We start from the raw sequence: 23,796 nt of genomic DNA, 5'->3' as shown, positions 1-23,796 counted from the left end.
AGAAGATAAAGAAGAGAGAGAATTTGAATATAGAGAGAGAAAATATAAAATTTAAAAGAAAGAGAAAAGAAAAAAAGAGAGAATGAAGAGAGATAGAGAAGAAGAAAAAAATGAAAAAAGAGGAAAGAGAAAGAGAGAGAGAGAGAGAAGGAAGAGAGAGGAGAAAGAGAGAAGAAGAAGAAGAAGAAGAAGAAGAAGAAGAAGAGGAAAGAGGAAAAGAGGAAGAGAGATGAGGGAAAAGAGGAAAGAGAAAAGCTTTTTTGATTTAAATATTTTTCAAGAGAGGGGAGAAGAGAGAGAGAGAAAAAATAAAATTTGAGAGAGAGGGGGAAGAAAAAAGGGAAAATTAGGAGAAACGGGAGAAGAAAGGGGGCGGAGAGAGAGAGACAATAAAAGGAGAGAGAGAGAGAGAGAGGAGAAGAAGAGAGAGAATATGAATGTAAAAAGAGAAAATTATATATACGAAAAAAGATAAAATTTACATACTTTAAGAGAGATTGGGAGGAAAGGAAGTGAAAGAAGAAAAAAAGGAGAGAGAGAGAGAGAGAGAGAGAGAGAGAGAGAGAGAGAGAGAGAGAGTGTGTGTGTGTGTGTGTGTGTGTATGTGTGAAATAGAAAGAAAAGATTTTAAAATGTTTAATTAAAAGAAAAGTTTAATCCTCTCCCCTCTCTCTCACTTATAATCTCTCCCTTTCTCTTAGTTAAAGCTATTTGTACTTATGCTACCCCTTAGTGAAAGATGTTCTCACACATTTAGCGACTCTAACAACAATCACTCATTGTGACTAACTCAAGTGTTCCACTTGGCATATGATTTTGTATATCAAATGCTTGTCGCATGCCTTTGGTAGACTCTAAGGGAATCCATTGGCCTGCCTTGTTCATCCATCATTAGTAATATAAGCACATGAATAATGATGAATGTGCAAACAAGGAAATATAACACTAAAGACCACCACTTTGGGAAAAAAGATGTCCCACCTACCTCATCTCATCCTTCTTCAAAGTTGAATTGAAGAAGTCCTAACTTATATCCTTATAAATGAACATGGATGGACAATGATGTAGATTAGTGATTTTGAAGATATAAGCCAAAATATGGATTGGCAACCATAAAAGGCCCTCTCATCTTGAAGCCTTTCCAAATTTTAGTAATCCATGAATGTCATATACAATCTTCAACTTCACTATCTAAAGCAATCACTCATTTGGAATGGCCAAATTTAAAGAGTTGAGAGATGGAAAGAAAGTAATTCAAGACAATTGTATGAACATAAACCAATCTAGGCACTTTAAACATGAATTCATAGAAGAAAACCTTGTGATCTACATGATATTGTGGCGACTTTTCCATTATCATGATCTCACCCACATCCACATGTAGAGATTTGTATGTCCTAATCAAGCTTCTCAAAGGATAATCCTCGACAAGATTCAAAGGGAAAATGTTTGATAGAAGAGAATAATTAAAACCTCAACAACAAACAAAAAACTAAGAACATGAAAATGATGACTTACAATTTGAGGGGAAGACTTGTTGAGTAGTCCTAGGAGATAGTTTCAAGTCCTTTATACTGTATACATATTGAACTAATACAATAAGATGACCATCTTGATCCTCCAAAACCAAGCACTCTACATTTCCAATGTTTCTACAGTACACCATGGCAACAAACTTGATGAGGCTCAATTGTTGAAGGCTGCATATAAACCCATGAATCCTTCTCCAACATTTCTTCTTCCCACATGCTCATCCTTCATATTGTGTACATAAATAGCAAAGATAGAATCACGAGGTCACCTTTGCTGGCATCTAGATGCCACTAGACTAAATTTGAGAAGAATGCTAGCTACGACAAGAGAAATGCAAGTAACAAGACTTCAAAAGAGTGGTAAAAATGGAGATGGAAAAAAGAGAGAAGTTGGGGGATGTCTAGATGATATTGATGGACTTTTTGGCTATGGTTATGTGACCATAGGAGGAATTATATGATAATACTTGTTGAGTAATCTAGAATGTAAAAAGTTTTTGACTAGTATGGTCAACTATTGCAAAGCAACATACATAGAGCACACATATAACCTTGACAATGAAAAAAATGTACAAATTCTCAAAGTATTTTGCAACATCTATTTATATGAGGCTTGTGTATTAGATGTTTGCAATGAGTTGCAAATGACCAAAAACATTCATTGCCAATGTCTAATAGACTATCTTAATGTGATCAAGAAATCTAGATGCTCTAGAGAATTTTTTTAAAAGTGGAACATCAAATATTCTAGCAACATCCAAACTTCTAGGAGCACAATAGAGGAACTTTTATGCACCTAGATTGAAAAAAGATTCAGTACCATAGCATTCGTATGAACTACTACTACATGTAAACGATGCAATCAGTGTTGATATCTTTTGAACAAATAATATCCATGTCTCCCTTGATAAAAAGGACATATGTCAAATGTTTATTGGGATAATTTGTTTTTCAATACACCATGCACATATTCTTAAGTAATCCTAGGTAGTACAGTCAAAGAGTGAGTGGTAGTTTACAGTAGAATCTACTAATATGGTCGTGTATAGGTGGCTACTTAGCATATGTATAGCCATCTATATGGTAGCATTCTTGGAACTCTCAATACAATTGTTACCAAGATGGTTTCTACCTGCATAGTTTCTACATGCTTGGACGCTACTAGGTTAGTTTTGTTGAGAATCAGCAATCACACTCACTAAACAGCCTCTTTGTGTGGAGCTTCAGGGTCAAGGATATGCAGGCTAACCTATCCCATATGCATAATGGTGCCTACTGCAGTTTCCTACTTTCCTATAAAGCATTGTACTTGCTTCCTTTTCTTAATGCAATGATAGTACTCTTTTCTTTTCAGTGAAGTGTCAATGTCATTGTCCACATACACAAGATTGTGTTTATGAGTCCAAGTCTCAATCTTGGAACCTAATTCACTTGTGTAACAAACAGTGTCTTTGTCTTCTCCATCATGAGTCCACACTTCTCCTTCCATCCACCATAAATCACTGCCATGCTCTAGATCCCGCATTTCTTACATGGTATCAGAGCCCAGTTGGGCATGGCATTGCTTCTCTAGCCTCTCTTGATTCCTCTCAACCTCAGTCTAGTTCAATGTCAGCTCATGACTTCATCTCCCAACTCTACTCTCACTGAAGCTTCCATGGCAGCCATAGCCAGCAGCACCCTGTCAGATTGAGCTGCTTATATCTCACTCCACATGTCAAATCTCTTGGAGCTTCCTTCTAGAAAAGTATTTCCCAACTCACAAAGCTTCCCTGTATCACATCAATCTAGGACATTGGACCATCTGGAGCTCAGCATTGTGAAAATCCTCAATCTCTGCTCTGTGTCTACCATAGCCAGACAAGACCTACCTTACTTGGAGCTTCAATAACTCCTCAACCAGGCCATTTCAGCCCACGATTTCTTCTAGGGAGTTGTTCCTCTACTCAAGGCACTTCATCCTGGCATGAGAATCGATGACATTACTGCGCCCTGACCCTAGCATTGTGGAAATCGTGGAAATCTGTCAGAATTGCGCCTGCTAACGTTCGAGCTGCTGCCGCCATCGCTACAAGTCGCGATGTTGACAACCATGATAGGGCATTGATAGTCCATCATTCAAGCTTCATTTTGATAAAAAAAGTTTTGAAAATGATCCACTGTAGCTCCTGCAATCAGCAAAAAACCAGGCTACCCCTAGAAACCCTAATGCAAAAGCCATAGCCAAAGCTTCAAAATTCTGACATTTTCCACTGTTTCTCTCACTGAAGTTATCAACAGTGATTTTAATCACTGAGCAATACTCTCTGAAGTTCATTAAAGTACTGTCACTCAGATTTGAAGGTATCAGCATCAAATCAAGAAGGGGAAGATTACACTTGGATTTAAAAAGAGTAAAGGACTTTGTAGATTTGATATTCATTGACACTCAGCTAGTGTTTTTTAGCACTTGTGTCTCTCAACCAACTCTTCTGCTGCTCAAATCTAATAAGTCTGAAGTTGATTTGCTACTGTTCTCGTAAGTCTAACATGGGCAAAGACTCTCCAAATGCTCGATTCAAAGGAGTCGGGTTCCACACCTGGCAAACCCGCATCAAGCTCATCTTGATGAAAAAGGGTCTCTGGGCCATCACAAATGCAAAGAGAAGAAACCTCGGGACGTGGACCTTGCAACTACTTGGCAAAAGAATGATGACAGAGCCCAGGCCATTATCAAACTGGAGCTAGACGATAGTTATATCCACCATGTGGATAACTGTGAGACCTCACAGGATACATGGAAAAGACTTGACACCTTGTTCGGTGCACAATCTAAATCATCAAAGTATGGTCTCCTGATTGAGTTCTTTAGACTTGAAATGAAGTCCAGCACATCACTTGCCACACATCTTAATTACATGGAAGGACTCCTAACCCAACTTGCAGGAATCAACATTAAAATGGATGAAGATGTTTGCATCGGTGTTCTACTTAAGAGCTTGCCTCCTGAATATAATAATGTATCAACAACTTTAATCAACATGCCAAATCCTGAACTTGTTGATATCCAGGCATCACTGTTAGAAGAGGAAAAGAAGCTAAAAACTAAGGAAGAACCAAGTACCTCTAGATATGAGCATGCATTATATGTTGGCAACAGGTACAAAGGCAAGAAGGATTAGCTCTTCTGTGACTTTTGCAAAAGGACCGGACACACCGAGAAGTTCTGCCACGCAAGAAAGAGATCCCAAAAGGCCTATCTAGTCGCAGTCAAAGAAGAAGAAGAAAATGGAGCAAAGGAAGAAGAAGATGAAGATGAAGACCACCAGGATCGGAAGGACAAGACTCATCAGTCCTTCTACTCTCATAATTTTGATAGACTGTTTTAAAAGCCTTGTACTTCCTTGCCCTAATGCTTCTTGCCATAAGCTTTGTAAACTCCTTATGTAACTTGGCATTACAGTCCCTGTACACTTTGTGAGGCCCCTGTTACAGCCTCTGGATGTCCATCATGTTTTGGTGCCCACACTTAGCCTTTTCTGCAATAGCCTCTGGTGTCTATCATGTTTGTGGTGTGCCCACACTTTGTAGGTGGTTCTCATTACAGCCTCTACACACTTTGTGCCTTTCTAGTTGTGATTGAGGAGGGGTGTTGAGAATCAGCAATCACACTCACTAAACAGCCTCTTTGTATGGAGCTTCAGGGTCAAGGATATGCAGGCTAACCTATCCCATATGCATAATGGTGCCTACTGCAGTTTCCTACTTTCCTATAAAGCATTGTACTTGCTTCCTTTTCTTAATGCAATGATAGTACTCTTTTCTTTTCAGTGAAGTGTCAATGTCATTGTCCACATACACAAGATTGTGTTTATGAGTCCAAGTCTCAATCTTGGAACCTAATTCACTTGTGTAACAAACAGTGTCTTTGTCTTCTCCATCATGAGTCCACACTTCTCCTTCCATCCACCATAAATCACTGCCATGCTCTAGATCCCGCATTTCTCAGAAGTTTCCACTAGCTTGGATCCTATTGTCATGTTAACTATTAGATTGGTTGCCATTAGCTTGAAAGTTACAAGCTAATTTCCTAGCTAGTAGCTTGATAGATGCCCATGGATGCCATCATGTTACCATATGTCTTGGTTGCTAGTTTCTGGATAGATACATGTGAATGCCATTATGTAGCCATATGGGTGTGTCACACCATACTACCATATGGCTTGGTAGCTAGCAGATTAATAGTAGATACATGTGTGGTACCAAAATTCTATGATACAAGTAGGGAATACTATGTTACCATATGGTTTGGTATTTAGAAGCTTGATTGATTCTTGGGGGGTACCAATATGCTATCATATAGGTAGACAACGCCTTGCTACCATATGACTTGGTAGCTAACAACTTGATAAAATACCTAGCATTACCACACATGTAGCTTCTAGTATGATAACCACATTGGCATATCATCTAGAATACTAACTATTTCTAGGCTTTCGTACATGTAAATTCTAGTATGCTAGCATACCTACATGGCATCATAATGGAAGCTACTTGTGTGGTAGCATAATGGAAGCTACCTCTATGAAAGCATAATGGAAACTACTTGTGTGGATAGCTACCTCTATGAAAGCATAATGGAAGCTACCTAAATGGAAACATACTTGAAGATAGTTTTATGGTAGCATGGAAATATATTATAGCATATAGGTACTTGTATGGTGGCTTCCAATTTGGTACCTACTTGTATGGCTCCCAGAGTGGTAGTAACTAATTATCTAATAAATACTAGAAGCAACATGTGTATCTATATAGCCTCACACTTGTGGATGAAGGATTCAACTTTTCAAAAGGCTCATTGTTGGTGATTTCATATTTGAGTGACTCTCTTGGAAAGAAAAGAAAAATTCCACTCACATTCACAATATTTTTTAAAAAGTGAATTAGGGTTATTCATCTAAATTTTACTATCTTGATTCACAAATATCAAAATGGTACCTACTTGTATGGCTCCCAGAGTGGTAGTAACTAATTATCTAATAAATTCTAATTATTCCCAAAATAGGTGCATCCACCTTTGACATCCTCAAATGTCCTTACTATAATATTTGTTTAAAATTTGGTTCCTCCCTTGGGCATTGAGGCAATTTTATAGGTCCACAAGAAGAGCATTCTCCCATCAAATGCTTTAATTCATGGTAGGAGGCATCAACAAGCTTTGAAAATACAACGGATTCCCATAGCAAAGTTATGCTTGAGAAGATTTGTGCATGTGCACTGGAGCAACATGTGTATCTATATAGCCTCACACTTGTGGATGAAGGATTCAACTTTTCAAAAGGCTCATTGTTGGTGATTTCATATTTGAGTGACTCTCTTGGAAAGAAAAGGAAAATTCCACTCACATTCACAATATTTTTTAAAAAGTGAATTAGGGTTATTCATCTAAATTTGGCTATCTAAATTTGGTACCTACTTGTATGGCCACCATTTTGATATTTGTGAATCAAGATAGCCAAGCTCATCATCCAAGCTCTTTGAGCTACTGGAGTCTCCATCAAGAACTGCATCAATCCCATCTGACACTTTATTCTTTCCTTTGTCTTTACCTGTAGTGCTACTAGATGCACCTGAAGATGTAGAGCTACTCCTTAGTCTCCCAGACCAAGGACTACGAGATGATGTCTCTAGTCCACTAAGAGTCCATGATTCTTGCTTTTCAGTGGTTGTCACTATCATGTCATGTACCACGGCCTCTTGAAGAGGACTTGCCACATCCCCTTCCTGAACTGGAGTAGAAAGCTTGGACCTATTCACCACCTTTTTCAAATGTCTCACTCTGCATGTTGATCTCTTCAGTGATCATAAGGGAGACCAACTCATTGAAATCTGGAAATGGCTTTTTGACATATACGGAAGTTACAAAAGACTTCCAAGCCTTTTCATTGTTAAGTCTACCCAAGGTAGACGACACAAAATCATCATCATCGGGCATTGCATCAATCGCTACCAAGGCATCTGCAATGCTCATTACCTTCAGTGCATACTCATTGATAGACATCTTCCCTTTCTTCAATGTATTCAAACTCTTGCTTGAGCTTTGTATTTACGGAAAACATACTTTCAAGTATGGTCCAAGCTGCATATGAATTCTCTGCATTTCTAATATGTTTCAGCATATTATTGTCAATTACTGCAGACAGCCAATACATGACCTTTTTGTCTTTTGCATTCCATTCCTTCTGTGCCTTTGTCTCTTCTACAGTTGGAGGATCGCTCACCTCCGGGTCCTTTTCTTAACCTGAAATAAACTCGTAGAGGCCTTTTTCAATAAGGAAGTTCATGACATGGAACTTCCATGAAGGGTAGTTGTTCTTGTCGAGCTTCTCAATGATGGGGTTTCCACTGTTCTCTGCCATTATCACAAAACTAATACCAAACAGCAAGCAAATCTTCTGCAACCCTCGACCTGTAGTGCATAGCAATACACCAGACAGCCTTTTTCAGTGTCTGCTCAACAATAAATGCAATCTGCAACCAGTTTGCAAATAAACCTTGTGTTTATTCGTTGGTAAACACCTTTGAATATAGAGATTTGAAATCTGTAACCTTTACACCTGTATACGATAGACACATCTGAAATAGAAGTAGAGAATGGAAGAGCTTCTTACCCGTTGCTTGCTTGCTTGAATCCTTGGCTCCTCTCCTTCGCTTTAGCCTTCAAAACCAGCCTCAATCAGTGGTGCAGCTCTAATACTATGTCATGAATCGCGTGGTGGAGGGACTTGCTCAAGATGCTGCGCCGAACACACACAAAATGCACAAGGAGAAGCTCACTCAAGAGACAAGAAGAGAGATGGAGGCCAAAACGTTTTCTCCTTCTTCTTCTTCCACACACTTTACAATGTACACAAAGTATAGATAAGACACAACATAAAGGAAAGTGGCCTACTAAGTCAAACAATGCATAACCGACTACACTAGTTGACTGGCGCTATAACTATGCCAGCTGTAAATAGGTGTAACAACCTGAATATAATAAGTAATGAGTCAGTGGCCATGTGAGAGTCATAATGACCACCGACATGCTAAGTGTAGATGTGTGGACCCATCTAACCAGGCGGTCCATAATTAATGTCCGCATGTGTTGAGCTTGTCATCTCAACAAAAGCCAATGGCCTAGAGGTGTGGGAATGGAGGAGAGACAAATGACAAGTAACCTCCTCATGACATTAGTAACCACCCCAGTAACCCTGAGCCTAGGAGACCTGCTTAGGCAACATCCAACGCTTTGGCTGGAACTGAAGAACTGGGTGGAGGAACCAACTGAGCATATTGTTGCTGACCTACATGAGCACGATGCAGTCACACAAATACCGAGCTTGATGCTGCACTCAGTGCCTAAATCTCTGCATGTAAATGCTTTTTGGGAGGGCATCGAAATGCACGTTGTGCTACCTATCCTAGCCCTAGGAGACATCATGCAGAAAGGAATCGTACACATGGGCGTAGGGGTTAGTATCTTGAGCCACACAGTCTTACAGGCCTGGGGAAACCCTCCCGTCGAGACTACTAGGTTCAATGTCACACTAGCAAATGGAATGAAGGTAAGGCCATTCGGAGTTTTAAAGAATTGGCCAGTGAAGATTGCAGGTGTCCAGTTTTGTGTACACTTCATTGTTATGAAGGGAGTGGACTATGACATCCTGGTAGGCCAACTCTGGATGAGGAATGCACGAGTCATCGAGGACTGGAGCAATGGTCTAATCTTATTAGGGAATCGAAAGGAAGCAGTAAGGGTGGAGATGGATACCTGGAAGACAACACCTATTGATCTAGATGCCATCTCAGCCACATTGAGAGGTGACACGCAACCAACCACATCGTATGATCCTCTGACCAAGTATACCCCCTACCTTGAGGATGAGCGAGATTGGATGCATGTCATTGCAACCATCAATCTCCCATTCTCAAATGATAAGGAGGAGTATAAGCAAGTTGCACAAGCCATGTGCACGCCAAATGAGAAACACTCAATACCACTCTGCATGATGGCAAGGAGTGCGTGTGGTCGGCCCAAACCTATCACTTTCCATGTCCCAAATAATAAGCTAGAACACCATGAAACCCTAGAGTATTTGACTGGCAGATTGAAAGGTAATCCTTGGGCTAATCTCTTGCCCCTCAGAAACCTCCTGGGTGAGCACAAGTGGAAGTGGACCAAAGTTCACAACCTGAACTTGCTATACAAATGGGCTCTAGTCACCGACAAGGAAGAGGCTAGAAAGGACGACACAGGAGACAACAAGCAGTCAGGGAGTGACCGTTTTGACAATGAATATGAGGTTTTTTCCTCCATCAGTGAGAAGAGCGAGGAGGAAATGGATACTGTGGAGTACGATACTAATGGAAGGGTGATAGATTATATAAGAGCAAACTCTAGGCCCCGAGAAAGAAATGCATATGAGATCAAGAGAGGAATTATGAGATTGGATTGCGATCGCTCTTGGTTGGAACGCATAGGGGCAGTGGATTATAAGCAGGCTGGAATTGCCCAACCACTAGCGGTACCAGTGTTTAGGACAGATGCACCTATTGAACTACGACCACTTGGGGAGACTCCTTCCTCTAGTGAGGGTTGTGAGTTCAACTCAGAGTCTGAATTCAGTACGGAGAGCAACCCTGAAATACCCATGCCATCCAAAACCAAACACACCAAGGGGGGCTTGCCGGTCCACCTAAGGCACAATCGGCTAAAGGAGGAAAGAAAAAAATGAACAAAAGAATCAAACACAGAACGAGAGAAGAAACTGCAAGACCTACCCAAGCGCTTCACTAAGTTTAAGAAGGGTGACAGAGTGGTGGTCCTGCTAGGAGCAAAGAGGCAGGGCCAGACCAGCGAGTCTATTGAAGGACTTGCCAAGGTCAAGGAAGTCAACATGACAGGGGAAGTCCTTCAATATTCATAGTAGAAGACCTAACCAAGGATGAGGAGGTTGGCCTTGTTGTTCTCCTACGAGAGTACATGGACGAGTTTGTCTGGTCTCTGGATGAACTTAAGGGAGTCGACCCCAGGGTTGTGACCCACAACATCCCTATGGTCCCTGACGTTGTCCCTGTAAAACAAAGCCCTTACCCCATGAATCCAAAGCATGCCCATGCAGTAAAAGAGGAGATTGATAAACTCATGAGAGTAGGATTCATCTATGAAAAAGAGCACATGGACTGGGTATCACCAATAGTGATCGTTACAAAGAAAAACGGAAAGATCCGAGTGTGCATCAACTACAAGAAAGTTAATGTCTACGAAAAGAGATAACTACCCATTGACATACACTAAGCACATGCTTGAGAGGGTGGTAGATAAAGAAGCCGACAGTTTCTTGGACAGCTTCTTGAGCTACAATCAAGTGCAAGTACACCCCGACTATAGGCACAAGACTGCCTTCGCTACAGAGTGGGGGGGTATTCGCCTACATCGTTATGCCCTTTAGGCTAATGAATGCATCCGCAACCTTCCAACGCCTGATGTGCACAATCTTCAAAGACATGCTCAGACACCAGCTAGAGATGTTTGTGGACAATCTATGTGTGCACTCTAGCTGGGCGGAACACTTAGAGAAACTATGGGTAGTCTTTGAGCGGTGTCGACTTTATAATCTCTCGTTGAACCCCTTGAAGTGCCAATTTTGGGTGAAACACGTATGCATCCTAGGGCATGTGGTGTTCAAGAATGGCATCACCACTGATTTCTTGAAGATCAGGGCTATTGTCAACTTGCCACCACCCAACAATTATAAGGGTGTTTAGTGCTTCTTAGGTCACACAGGGTACTATCGGCACTTTATACTGAATTATGCACTAATCGCAAGACCATTGTACAAGTTGCTAATTGTATTCAAGTGGACCGAAGAATGGCAACGTGCTTACAAAGAATTGAAAAAGGCTCTTACCACCACACCCATCTTACAAGCCCTAGATTGGACCGGAACGTTCCAAATTGAAAAAGGCTCTTACCCCACACCCATCTTACGAGCCCTTGATTGGACTAGAATGTTCCATGTGCATATAGATGCATCTAAGTTTACTATTGGAGCTATTATGTGCCAACCTGGCCAACACAACGTGGATTACCCAGTGAGCTTTGCTAGCAAGAAGCTCATTGACATGGAGATGAACTATTCCACTACGGAAAGGGAGGAGCTGGCCATGGTGTTTGCCATTAAGAAATTTAGACATTATCTTTTGGCCACACCCTTCACCTTTCTTGTTGACCATCAATTGCTCTATCTAGTGAACAAGCCTTGCACTACAAGATGCATTGCACGATGGTTATTGCTTCTTCTAGCGCTTGACTTCTCTGTGGTTGTACACAAAGGGAAACAGCATTACATGGCAGATCACATGTCCCGCATACCCACAGGTGAAGCTGTTGGACAAGGCATAGCAGATGACCTTCCATATGCGCATCTCTTTGGCATGTCCAGTGACAAGGAATTATTCAAGGCCGATTTAATGCCATACTGGGCTGACGATGTCGTCCACGTGCTTGAACACGATCTACCCAAGAGACCTATCAAGAAGGCCAAGCTTAGGAGGCTTATTGTGAAGATCCAACCCTATCAGCTGATTGTAAGCCAACTCTATAGATTAGGGCAAGACGGGTTGCTACGCAGGTGTGTGTGTGAACATGAGATGCACGACACGTTGAGAGAGGCACACGCCAGAATCGCTGGGGGGCATTTCAGTGGAGACACAATAGCTCGCAAGGTGCTGCAGTCTCAATTGTAGTGGCCCATGCTATTCTGTGACCCAGCTAGATTTGTCAAGCACTGTGATGAGTGCCAAAGGACCAAGGTCCCCACACAGAAGGACAAAATGGAATTGGCCCCTGTAATAGCACGACAACCTTTCAAGAAATGGGGCATTAACTTCATTGGACCCATTAGTCTTGTGGCCCAGTATTCACAAGCTCGATATATCATCATAGCAACTGACTACTTAACGAAATGAGAGCCACAAGAAAGAACAACACAAGGACCATATCAAAGTTCTTATGGGAGCAGGTCATCTCGAGATTTGGTTGCCCTATTGAGATAGTGAGTGACCAGAGCACCCACTTCATCAATGAGGTGATTGCCCACCTGCTCTCAACCTTCTTGATCACCCATAGGAATTCTTAACCGTACTATCCCCAAGCCAATGGCCAAGCAGAATCAACGAATAAGATCTTGGTCAACGTGCTCACAAAGGTGGTTTCCACTTCTCAAAGCGACTGGGATAACAAGCTCATGGCAACTTTATGGGCCTATCAAACAGCCTACAAAACGGCTGTGGGACAAACGCCCTTCAGGCTAACATACGGAACCGAGGCGTCCTGCTCTTAGAATTTTTTATCCCTAGCTTAAGGATAGCAGTGCAGGAGCATTGGGAAGGGAAAGAGTCTTGGACTAACCATCTTATCCAGCTAGAATGCCTCACTGAAACTAGACTCATTGGCACCCATGCTCTAATCTGTGAAAAGGCACGAAGAAAGATGTGGTTTGACAAGCATGTCAAACAAAGTGATTTTGACGAGGGCGACCTTGTGTTGCTATACTCTGTGAAGGGCCATAAGCAGAAGATGAAGTTTTGAGGGTTAGGATCTTTTAGAGTGTGTGCCATCAGTAGGATGGGCAATGTCAAACTTGAAACACTGGAAGGCGAGGGCATAGGCTTTTTCAATGGCAGTCGCATGAAGAAGTACTACCCTCCCACACATCCTTTACATGAGCCCCCTATGATAGAGGCCCCTGTCAATGTTTGCATCGCAACCATCATCGAGATAGAGGATGATGAGGAAGCTGTTGCTCCAGCTTATTTTCGAATCATGGCCACATCCCAAAAGACACATTCTTTTGATGCTTTGGTCAATGAGAGAGCTGACTTCAATATCCTAACCCATGCTCATTGGACCCTCATTGGTCAACCACAGTTGCAGTCAACTAAGGCTAAACTTAGCCCATTTGGGCACTAATCCTATGCACTCCTTGGGAAGTGCTAGGTCGTTGTCTCTATTGAGTATGAAAGTTTGCCAGCCATCTTCTATGTGTTGCCCAACATGAAGGAGGCACGCAAGGTGTCGTTGCTAGGGCACGCTTTCAAAAAACAAACCATTGTTATTTCGATTATGACCTATAGCATATCCACCTCACCAAAGGAAATGTGTGCATCGTGACAACTTTCAGCAAGGGCAATGTAGGTCCCTCCAAGTCTACCACTCCACCAATAGAGAGGACCATGCCAAAGGCTAAGGAGGGGGGTCGTGATGTGTCACACCCCACTCAGCTCACAAAACACCACCCCATCAAACCCACTCCTAAGGTTAAGCAACCTACATTTCAATGGGTACCTAAACATCAAGGAAAGCCTTCCCACAATAAGCAAACGTGACCTCACAGGCCTAGGAACTCTCATGCAAAGCCTAGAAAGCAGCCTAGACACCAAAGCCAACAATGCACCCTTAAGCCGCGATGGGTCCCCATAACCCTATTATGTGCTCAAGGATACTATGAGGGCAATAGCTCGATCTGGGTGCCCAAGACATCAGTCCTTAAGAACAAACCCCTTACACATCTTGTGGTCACACCTGCTTCATGCAGCGTGTTCACTAAACAACCATCCATACCTAAGACCCAAGCTGTCAAATCTATGACAACCACAAAGGCCGAAGCCCCAAAACCTAAGCCCAGCTATCAGCCAAAGCCGCAACCCATTGGCTCTAAACCAACCACTACTGATGCCAGAGCAAAGTCTCTAGAGACTCGACCAATCAGTCCCATGTAGCCTGAACCACTATGTCTCTCGAGATCTCGCAAACCCATCAACTTGCGCGACAGCTAGATGTCCCACAATCATCTAATGCGGCCGACTCTTGCATGCTCAAAGCAGCTCATGATGAAGGTTTCACTCTTTCCAAGACACAGGACACATAACTAACCTTCCAGGCGGATGCTCATCCCAAGGAGCAATCTAGCGAAACATCATCGCTAATGCATCCATCTAGTTCTTTTCCACTGCAGCCACCAGCAAGTCTTATGCCTTCATATGAGCGACACTCATTTCTTGCTACGGCCAAGGACCTTGCTGCCAATTCAGGTGACGACTTGGTTACTTGCATTAAAATGCTGGACAGCACATTCACGACCTTCGCCCCCCGAAGTCATTAGTGGCTAGACCTTGGCCTTCTTGATGAGCCACTTACTTCTGAAGTCCATGCTTTACCATGCACCTAGGAAGAGTACGAGCTCATGACCATCAAATTCCCCAAGGTTGTAGCTAAGATTATCGCTAGTGGTGAAGTCTCATAAGAGCAAGAAATCATCGGCAGGATGATGACCTCATATCGAAAGCGTGACGGCTTTGCACCAATCCAACAGCTTGAAGAGCTCTTGAGTCTTGCAAACTCTACCTCTTCATTCTTACGGCAATGGTACGCCTTATGCCTCCAATGGGAGTGAAAAGGTTGCCAAATTATGATGAATGCTGAGCAGAGACGCGCAATCAAGGCTAGGGAATATGACCCCACATACGTAGCTCCTACCTCTTTAGGGTTATGGCCATCCTGCGTAACAAACTGCTTGACGACCATTTATTGGCCCATCCTTACATCAACCAAGTCCTTACAAAAGAAGAGCTACACGTTGCTAGCCGCCTCTAATTTGGTGATGTGCTACACAATGTCCTAACGTATATGTGGGAGCTTTCGCTCAACCGCCAAGACCCACGGACCACTTATTGTTCAAGCGTTCCAAGCCAGCTCTCATGGCTATCTCTCACCTAGCCGACACGCCGTCGATCCTACGAATGCAGTGAACTTCCCTTGATGCTTGATCGAGTGCCCTCCTCTCTCTCACACTTTGGTAGCTCCACGATTCTTGATGCTAGCTCAAGCATCCTCAAGCCTCCTCCTTCTCCAAGCCTCATCCTCCATAGCCGCGCACGCAAGAGAAGAGAAGGAAGGAGAAGAGGAGAAGGGGGGAGGAGATGGTGAAGAGCTTCACCCTCTTGATTCCTCACTCTCTCACGTGCTCACTCCCTCACACTCTCACACTCCCTCTCTCAAGAGCACACACAAGCAAGAAGAAGGAGAGAAGAAGAGAGAAAGAAGAAGACTAGTTTTGCCACACCAAAGAATGAGCTCTTCATTCACTTTTCAACTTTATATACAAAACCCTACTTCCCTTTTGGGCGGTCATTCCCTTTTTCCCTTTTTTACATGGCCGGTCATAGCCCAGGCTCTGTTTTCCATTGTTCTTTTCTCTTCCTTGCTTTCTTTTCACTACCCTTCTATCTTTACAAATAGCACGGGTGAGAGCCCGGCACTCTTTTACAAGATTTTAGAGTGCGCTTTTTATGCGCCTTTTCCTTTTTATGGTTGCCTTGGTCTTTGACGGTTGTCCTTGCACTTTTGGGCTTTTCTCCTTCTTTTCCTTCCGTCGGGCTACCTTCTTTTCGCCTTTGCCCTGCGTCTTCTCTGCCTTCTTTCGCTCCTGTCGTGTTGGGGTTAACATTGCCCCCCTCCTAGACGAGTGCCAGTCCCATGGCACTTACTGGCGGAGGGAGCAAGTGGTGGTAGGTGCTGAGGACTTCGAGGGGACCGGGGCTTGGGGTCTGCACTGGCGACTGGGTATGCGGGGGTTGGTTGGTGATGCCGCGTTGGGTGATTTTGCCAGCTCATTGGATGCTGGGTGGGCAATTAGCATGGGAGGTTGATGAAGAATGAATGCCACTTGGGTTGTGGTTGTCGATACCTGCAATTGAAAACCTGTCGGGTGGTCTCTCCCTAGGGGTGGTGCTAGTCTCTGTATTGTGCACAAGACTTAGTTTGGGAGACAGGTCGACGAACTCTGAGCAAGCTGAGAGTGTTGTCCTGCACTTGAGGACCCAAACTGTGAATTAGTTCTGTATAGGTATTATATGAGTGCCGTGCGTGTGCATATTTAATTATTACGTAGTTAGGAGACTGGGCGACGGGGGCCGCGTGGAGAAGAAGGGTGGTAATGGGGAGATAAAGTACACCTTTGACTGTGTTCAGGGTTTTTTTTTTTTTGGCCATGGTTACATGGGGGCAGCAATACAAGGGATAATGGGAGTTCTACCCCTCATCATCCGAATTATGGGGAAGGGTGGGTGGAGGCCGGGGGGCCTTGTTGAGGAACTTCTGGCTTAGCAAGTAGCCTTTAGTATGGAGGCGGGTTTTAAGGGTGGTGGTGGAGAGAAAGGGGTGATTGCACTGTGTGAACTTGCTGTCATTCATGTCTTCCAGCAGTGCAACACAAAAGGATGGCAAAAGGGCAGCACGCATCATGAAACGAGTCATGGTGGTGTTGTCTATGGCGTTGGGATCAAAATAAAGGGGCGGAAGGTGGCGCTCTTGGGATGAGGTTCCTGGTGTACTAGTATTCTAATTAATCTAAGGTAGTTACAGGTGGTGATGAAGGCTGGGTCAGGACAAGAAGAGAATTCAGTAAGGAATTTATTTATGGAGTTGTACAAGTCGGGCAGGGTGAAGAGAAGGGCGCTCCTATGGGAAGTGGAGTTGGCATTGTAAATAATGGGAAAGTCAAACCTGCCGTGGATGGACGGGTTAAAATCCACTCCTACCCTTCGAGGAAACGGCATAAAGGTGGGGTCGTTCCTTTCCGAAGGGAGGGTGTTGCAAAATGCCATCCACGCCTCCAGGTTGACGTCAAAAATGCGCTGCCTCCAGGTAGGTTGGGAACTATATCCTTCCACGGTGCGGGGTACGTAGAGGACTTTGTCCTGCCAAAATTCGCGGTCCTCGGTCCCCCAAGCAGTTGGGTGGGCCTCACGCTCTTCTAACCATCTAGCCTTGAGCCTTGCCCCCATGGCGATGACATCCTCCACCAACTGAATGGGTAGCACCCTATTCAAAGCGGTGGGCAACTCGAAGCGTAGGTCGAAGGGGTCCCAGCTATACTCCTGCTGCTCCCAGATGATCATCTCAGCACGGTACTCAGCGGGTGAGTCTTGGGTGCGCAGCGGGAAAGGGGCAGGCTGTTTCAGGGCGGGTCTGGCCTTGAGTTTTCTTCTTGCCTTCTCCACTAGTTCCTTCCTTCGAGTGGTGTGGGCCGCTCTTCGTTCAGCGGGTGCGTCATGGGATGGCACTTCGGTTTGTTGGGGTTGAGGGGGTGGCGGGGCATATTCCTCGTCCTGAGGCCCTAATTCAAGCTCGGGCTCACCCCCTTCCACTTGCTCCTCCTCCTATGTTTTTTCTTCAGTGAACCCCAGATCATCCATTTCCTGTGTTGTCAGTCCTGCTTATGCCAGACATTTCCTTTGTTCCTCCAGGCTCTGCGAGGGCCTCCTAGTTGCAGTGGTACTTGCAGGCCTGCCGTAAGGGCCTTGCGCGCAATGGTTAGCTTTCTCTGCAACTGATCATTGGTCTCTCCTGTTTCTGAGTGGGTGGTGTGGAGTAGCGTGTTGATGAAAGTGTGCTGCTGAGCCATCATAGCAAGTTGGGCTGCCTCTGCTTGGTTTTCAGCCATCACTTTGTCGCCCTCAGCCTTGGCCAGCCGGCGTGCTAGGTCTCGCACTCTCTACTCGTTGTGATTTGCCCACTCCTTTGCCCGCTTCTCCATGTCTTCCAGGCTCTCTCCTTGTCGGAGGGTCATTGCCATGAGCTGCTGTTGTTGGGCTTCGAGCTCCTGGTGCAAACGGGACTGCTCTCGGTGCTGCTCTGCAATCTGCTCGTTGAGTTGGTCCCGCATCGCCTGTAACCTGCGCACCTTTTCTGCCCTCAATTGATCCAGCTCTGCAATGTCTTCTCTAATTTTTTCGAGTTGGCTCTGCGCCTCCAAGTTAGTTGCAGATAGCTGGTCATTTCTGCGCTGAAGGTGGGCATTTGTCTCCCTTTCCTTGGTGAGACACTCCATCAGAATTTTCCTTCGTCCTTCCCAAGTAGCATCGCGCTCCTTCAGGGTTTTCAGCTCCTCCACCTCCTTGGTGCTGGCTTTCTCCTTAAGCACAGCAATTTCTTTTTGATACTCTGTTATTTGTCTTACTCTGTCCAGTTGGAGGGCAGCTTGCGATTCGCGCTCCGCTGCCAGCTCTTCCACCGCCACCCTCCTTTCCTGCCTCGCTATTTGCAACTGCGCGAGCAGCTCCTTTACATAGTCATCATAGTGGCCTGCTGGGGTGGGGAGTGGGGCCTGATCGTAGTAGTGGCAGTCTCCTCCACCTTTTGTCTTTTCTCCTCTGGCCCCTGCTCTAGCTCGGTCGTCGCTGCCCTTTTGGCCCGTGGGACTGGGGTGGCCTTGGCTGCTTCCCTTGCCAACTCTCGTTCCACTAAGAATTGTAGCCAGGTAACTATATTGCTTTCATCTACCTTTGTGGTGTGCATCAGGGCGGCTGTGTTAGGGGGCATCACCTTGAGGGGAGTGGCTTGCGTGGTTGGTGTGGGGGGAGGGGAGACGGGTCTGACCGGGTCTTTTCCCTTCCCTTCTGTAGGAGGCGGCGGCACGGGTTCCGGCGCACCAGTGCTGGGGCCGGGTGCTTCAGATTCGGATTGGTATGCCCTGCCCGCTCCCTCTATTTCTTTCCTACGTTGTTCCTCGATGGAGCGATGCGTTGCCAGCTCCAATTCTTCTTCTTCTCTCCTCCTCAGCTCTTTTTCTTTTTTCCTCTTCTTCTCTTACCGACTCTCTTCGGGCCCATTCGAGCTCCTCCTACTCTTTTCTCCTTCGCTCCTCCTCTCTCTTTCCATGCAGGGCTTTGGTCCGTTGCTCCGCTTCCCTTTCTGGTGCAGCCTGGCGCTCTTCCTCCTTGTCGGTGTCCGTCTCTGTTTCATCCGAATGTTCCTCCGGCTGGGGCTGGGATTGCGACGGCGATTCGCCTCCTTTTCCGCCGCCTCCCTGTTTGTCCTCTTCAGCACGTCCATGCCCTATTGCCTCGTGGAGGATCACAGCGAGGACACCTCCAAACCCTACGGTGTGTCAAGATTGTGGGAGAGAAGGAAGGAGTCTCGCTTGAAGCTTTCTTGCTTGCACAATGGGGGAAGACACACAAGGGTGGAGGCTGAAAACAGTTTTCCTCTTCTTAGTTGTGTAAGCCAAAAGAACTCAAGTACAAAGAAATAGAAGAACCCTAGATATGGGTCTCAAACCAAACTCAACTAACTAAGGTGGCATACTAACTGAGCCACGAACTAGAGTAGATAAGGATAGCTATCATGTAGCTATTATTTAGGGGCGGTGTACCAACCGCATCTGCAACTGACAAGTCGGTGACATAAATACACAACGGTCACCCTGGCGTATCACGAGTGGAGCTCGATATCTCAACACTCCCCCTCGAGCTCAATCCCAATTCCTGCACACCAAGCAGGTCTCTGAACTTGCGCAGCTTCTCTGTGCCCAATGCCTTCGTGAATATGTCAGCTACCTGATCCTCTGTGCTGACATAAACTAGATCAATAAGACCTAGTAAAACCCTCTCTCGCACATAGTGATAATGCACCTCAATGTGCTTTGTTCTAGCATGATAGACTGGGTTATTTGCCAAGTGTATACTACTCATGTTGTCACAATAAATGACAACTGGCCCATCTGTAGACTGATGCATATCATAAAGTAGCTTATGCAACCAAGCTACCTCACATGCAGCCATTGCTGCACCCCTGTACTCAGCCTCTGTGCTCGACAAGGCAACTGTAGGCTGTTTCTTGCTGCTCCAAGTGACTGCAGCACTCCCAAAAGAGAATACATATCCACTGGTAGATCGTCTATCAGAAATACTACCAGCCCAATCAGCATCAGTGTATCCATGCAACTGTATCTGAACCCCAGTCTCATAAAATAGTCCATACTGCAATGTGGACTTCACATACCTGAGTATGCGTCTAGCCGCATCCAAATGTGGTTTCCTTGGAGCCTGCATAAACTGACTTACCAATCCAACAGCATAGCTCAAATCTGGCCTGGTAATAGTCATATAAATCAAACTTCCTACTATGCGTCTGTACATAGTAGGGTCTTCTAGAAGCTCACCTGCATCTGTGCTCAGCTTCACATTTTGCTCCAAAGGAACTGAAATAGGCTTACAGCCTGTCATCCCATATTTGGACAGCATGTCCAATCCATACTGCCTCTGCAAGAGCTGTATCCCACTTGGTGATCTAATCACCTAAATGCCCAAGAAATAACGCAGCTCTCCCAAATCCTTCATCTCAAACTTCTGCTTCAATAGCATTTTCACATGAAGGATATCTTCAACACTGTCACCTGTCATAATCAAATCATCAACATAAATGACAAGTAGCATAATACCTTTCTCTGTTTTTCTCACATAAAGTGAGAAATCTGCCTTGGAAATCTGAAAGCCAATAGTGACAAGATACTGTCCTATCTTGTCAGACCATGCTCTAGGTGCTTGCTTCAAGCCATACAAAGCTTTCTTCAACCTGCAAACAAACTCAGGATGAACAGCATGCACATAACCTGGTGGCTGCTCCATATAGACCTCTTCTTTCAAATCACCATGCAAGAAGGCATTCTTTACATCCATCTGATGTAAAGACCATCCCTTTGATGCAGCCATAGCAATGACTGCTCTTACGGTTGCCATCCTTGCAACCGGACTAAATGTTTCTTCATAGTCAATGCCATATGTTTGTGCATACCCCTTGACTACTAATCTTGCCTTGTATCTGTTCACAGAACCATCTGCATTGTGCTTCACCTTATAAACCCACTTACAGCCAATTGCATTCTTACCTTTAGGCAAAGGTACCAATTCCCATGTAGCATTTTCTTCCAAGGCATCCATTTCTTCATCCATGGCTTTCTCCCATTTTTCTTTTCCCATGGCTTGCTCAAAAGAAGTGGGTTCTGGTTCATGTATCACCTTGACCATATATGCATAGTGAATGGCTGTAAATCCATCATATTTCAGCCTATCCACAGGATACCTAACTCTGGTAGACCTGCGCAAAGTGGGTTCACTCCCAGGTGCCCTCAAAACATCCCTGGTCTTCCTTACTCCAAGTGTAACAATAGAAGGAATACCCAACTCATCATCAATGCTCTGTTCTGAGCCACTGGATTCACCATCCACATAAGAGTGACCTGCATTCACATCAAACATGGGCTGATCAACCTTCTCTTTTCCTTTTCGTGATACCTGCATACCACTATCTGCATTGCTTTGAGAAGATTCTCCTGATCTCAATCTGCCTGTCCATGGCGAAGAATGTGAACCACTGCTAGAGGACGCTCCAGGTCCACTAATATTTTGTGACTGCTGCTGTGAATTCTGTGTAGCATTACCATTTTGTGCATCTTCATCATCAATCACATTTACTGGTTTATACCAGCTACTCATCTCATCAAAAACAACATCTCTGCTCACTGTAAACTTACGAGTAGAAGGGTTATAGCATCTATACCCTTTTTGCTGCAGAGAGTAACCAATAAAGATGCACTTCTCAGCTTTTGGATCCAACTTGGATCTCAGCTCATCTGGCACATGTACATAGGCAATGCAACCAAAAATTTTCAAATGAGAAATATCTGGTTTCCTACCAGTATACCTCTCCTCTGGAGTCATTCCATGTATTGCTACAGTGGGAGTCCTGTTCATTATGTAGACTGCTGTAGCAACTGCTTCAGCCCAATAAAAATCTGGCAAGTCTTTTTCATTGAGCATGGCACGAGATACCTCTCCAATATGCCTGTTTTTCCTTTCTGCAATTCCATTTTGTTGTGGGGTATAACTGCATGAATATTGCTGCTTTATGCCATGCTCCTGCAAGAACTTTGCAAACTCATTTGAGAGGTACTCTCCCCCTCCATCTGACCTTAGGCATTTTATTTGCAGACCTGTTTCTTTTTCAGCCATAGCTTTAAGAGTTTTGAAATGCCCAAAAACTTCACTTTTCTTTTTCATAAAATACACCCAAACTTTTCTGCTATAGTCATCAAAAAAGGTGACAAAATAATGACAGCCTCCAAGAGATGCAGCTTTAGTAGTCCACACATCAGAGTGGATTAATTCCAATGGCTTCTCACTCTCTTGAACATGTCTAGGAAATGGTTTCCTTGCTTGTTTTCCAAACTGACAGGCTTCACATACCTTATGCATTTCCGCAACCTTAAATTTCGGCAAACCTGCAACAATATTTTGGGCCTGCATTGATTTAAGTCGCTGTACATTAACATGACCAATGCGTTTATGCCAGATATCAATATCTGCAACTACACCGGTCCCATGTGCAAACATTGCTGCACTCAATTCAGACATGTCTGCATCCAACGTAAACATTCTGCCCTTCTTCTTTCCTTTTGCTATCAAGCGACCTTTATTTTTCATATCCTCAACAAAGCATCCATGAGGATTAAATCTGACCTGCAAGCCCTGTTCAACCATTTGACCAACAGAAACCAGATTCTTGGTGATATTCGGGACATGAAATACATCGGACAGGTATTTCTTTTTCCCATCCTGCATAGACAAGGGAATTTTTCCAATCTGCACAATAGGATGTGCAGTATCATCACCAGTCTCCACAAATCCTGGTTTTTCCATTTTCCTTGCATCCTCCATCCATTCTGCATGACCTGTCATGTGGTTTGATGCACCTGAGTCAACATACCATACATCATTGCTTTCTTCTGCACTTGTCACAGAATTGTTCATGTGCTGCACCATGAACAAATGCTCATTTCTGTCATCACCCTGTCTACTAGAAGATGCATAATTCCCTTGTTGCAGTTTTCCATTCATGATGTCATTCTGCTTTTTATAGCAGTCTTTAGCCATATGACCCATTTTACCACAGTAGTAGCATTCAACATTACTGTTTGCATTTTGACCTCTTTGCCATCCACCACGACCTCTTTGGCTCCCCCTGCCTCTAGAGTTACCACGTCCTCCTCCATAGGACTGGTTTTCTTGAGTTTGCTGCATATTCTGATTTCTACCACGGCCTCCAAATCGGCCTCCTCTACCTCTGCCTCTACCTCTTCCAGCATTTGAGTAGAAGACAGCTTCTTTTGAAGTTCCTCCTGAAGAAGATGCACCACCATTTCTCTGCTCCTCAGAAATTAGAAGAGCAATCAACTCCTCAAAATCAGGAAATCTTTCACGAACTGAAATGGATGTCCGAAACTGTGCATAATCCTTTCCTAGACCATTCAAGGTCATGGAAACTAAATCATCATCTTCCACTGGCGACCCAATGGAAGCAAGTGCATCTGCAATCTTCTTCACCTTCATGTGGTAGTCG

Source organism: Lygodium microphyllum, chromosome 20, assembly GCF_053477565.2.
Source record: "Lygodium microphyllum isolate KBCC chromosome 20, Lygodium_microphyllum_v1.1.10, whole genome shotgun sequence".
Classification (NCBI taxonomy): Eukaryota; Viridiplantae; Streptophyta; class Polypodiopsida; order Schizaeales; family Lygodiaceae; genus Lygodium; species Lygodium microphyllum.
The sequence above is the reverse complement of the archived record's forward strand: the minus strand, read 5'-3'. Positions refer to the sequence as shown.